Here is a 2,539-nt window from a genome sequence, read left to right as displayed (position 1 = left end):
TTCTCAGCACGCAGGTAAGTTGATTGAATATGATTCAGAAAAATTCAGAATGCGGCATTTTTTTTTTTTTTTTTTACACTCAAGTTTTAGGATAAAATCCACACACATTTAATATCCTTTATCTCATTCAAAACTCACGAGAATCTTAGGAAGTAGGCATTATTGTCACGGCCATTTTGCAGAGGATGTACAGCCTTAAAAGGGGCAAGGGACTCAGTTCCTCACTGCCATCAAGGGATCAAGGCGGCGCCGGAACCGCCCAGCCTGGAAGCGAATGCCTGGGCCCCCCCCTCCACCCCCTCCCTACTTTGCATACTAATCCCTGTGGCGGTTTCATTCTTTGAATTTTGCTAAACCTTTATTTTGAAGTGGTTTCTCTTGAATTCCATTCTGACAAATCGAATTCATCCTTAGCTCCCACTGTATAGATCCATTTGGTCACCGCGGCTGGACGGCAAGGTTGTTTGGTGAACAGGGTTTTCCTCCTACAGGCGGGCACAGGGGCAGGTCACTCGTCACACGCCCCCAGGCTCACTTGCCCTCTACCTGGAGGGGAAGAGAAATTCAGGCTCAGCGTTAAGAAACTGACAAAAGAAAAGGACAGAAAGGAAGAAGGAAAGAAAGAGAAAAATAAACGCCCATCTGAGAGTCCTTGGGAGCTGTTTGGTAACCTGAACAGAAAAACCTTTGATAAAATCCCTGGGAGAGCTTAAATATTTCTCCTTTCTCACTCTTTTGAGTATGGATGGCTTCGGGTCAACTCTGAAACAAGATGACCTATTCCACCAGCATCAATAAAGCCCCAGTCCTGGAGGAAGGAAGTGGGGTCTGGTTTCCACCGCTGCTATAAAAAAATCAGGGCTTTGTTTCGCAGGATTGCTCCTTCCAGTAGTCGTAACACGGGGCGGTTTGCTTTGGCAGCAAAAGCACCTTGTGAAGACAAAGGGTGGCTTTACGCCGGAGCCCCTCTGCGCTCGCGTGATGTTCCGCCCCGATGCCACTGGGTGGCGCTGAGGAGCCGGGATGGCGGCTGAGGTCCGGTCGCCCTGGCGCAAGTCCCTCACGGAGGCAACGCGCAGAGGTGACTTGGGGCGGGGAGGCGGTGGGGCCGGCTGCCCTCCCAAAGCCACTTATAATGTGGACAGTCGCTGTTTACTCCCTCTTGTATAAAGAAGGAATAAACGCATATTTAGACAAGACGGTTTTCTTTGGAAAATCGTATTTTTGTTGCTCTGTAAAAGACCATCTGCATTAAGAATGTGCACCTGCAGCCCCGAAGCCGGATTTCCAGCTGGCAGCCCTTCCCCTCCCCTGCTCGGAAAGACCCGAGCGTGAAATCCCGCGCACCCTTGCTGCCTGGTTACCTGTCCCCTGACATCTCCAGGGGCTCACCCTGCGGTCCCCTTCCAACCCCTCCCCCCCCCCCCCCCCCCCCCGCACCTCCCCAGGCCTCAGTGGTCGTCCCTTCCCCTCCGCTGCTCTCTTGAGTAACCCGGCTTAGCAACCTCCATCCTAAAAACCAGACTAAGTTGAAAACCAGCCTACTAGCCTTCCACTTTCCCTTTAGACTTACTCCCCGTCTCGCCTTCCATTCTCAACAAAGGTTGGGGGGGACTTGCCTGTGAGTACAGCCCTGGCTTCCTCCCTCCGACTTCCTTGAGTCCCTGACTTAGTTTCTGTCCCTTCAGCTCCACGAAAACGGACGTGGTCCATAATCCCAAATCCAGGAGACGCTGTCGTCTTTTTTTCTGTTATATTTGGGACCTGTCATCCTGATCCCTCTCAACCTGGTCCTCTCTTGGCTCTGGTGACTCACTTTCCTTGAGTTTTCTCATAGGCCCTCCCTTCCTTCATCTCACTCCCACCTTGGTCCGACGGTGGCATCTGTTTTGCATAAAGCGCCGTGATGGGCGTGCAAGAGCGTGCAAAGTTCCCATTACAGCAGGGAGTGAAGACCGGGGTCTGGGAGACGAGGCGACTAGAGTGCCATAACTAGCCCTCTGAAGCTTAAGTGAGGTAGCTGATGGGGTCTGCAATTTTGACAGGGATCAGGGTGCAGGAGGAGGCTCATCTCTGCTCCCTGTGGCACCAGCTGGGGCAACTCCACCGGGACGGGCACGGCTGGAGGATCCACAGACCAGACGGCTGGAGACTGGAATCGGCTGTTGGATGGGAGCTCAGGCAGTGCTGAGGGCCAGGGGACTTGGCTTCCGTCCGTGAGCCGCTTGGGCGTCCTCACAGACCGGTGGCTGGGCTCCCGGGGACACAGGAAGTGGGTATCGCCGGTGTCTCAGGGCCAGGGCTAGGAAACCTAGCCCAACACGTTTTTGTGTCCACTGCATCCACCTGGGTAAACGGTTGCAGGGCCCAAGTTCAAGAGAAGAGAACAGAGACCCCCACCTCTGGACAGGAGTGTCAGAATCCGGGGCCATGTTTTCAAACTGCCACACCTAGGGGACCGCCTCCGCCTGTACTCTCGCGGCCTCCTTGGTACTCTTCGCCTCCGTCCGTCTCGGTGCGGGCTAAGTGGGGGCTAAGT

Source organism: Panthera pardus, unplaced genomic scaffold (genome assembly GCF_024362965.1).
Source record: "Panthera pardus isolate Hobbes unplaced genomic scaffold, ASM2436296v1 HiC_scaffold_13, whole genome shotgun sequence".
Lineage (NCBI taxonomy): Eukaryota > Metazoa > Chordata > Mammalia > Carnivora > Felidae > Panthera > Panthera pardus.
This window is presented reverse-complemented; position numbering follows the sequence as displayed.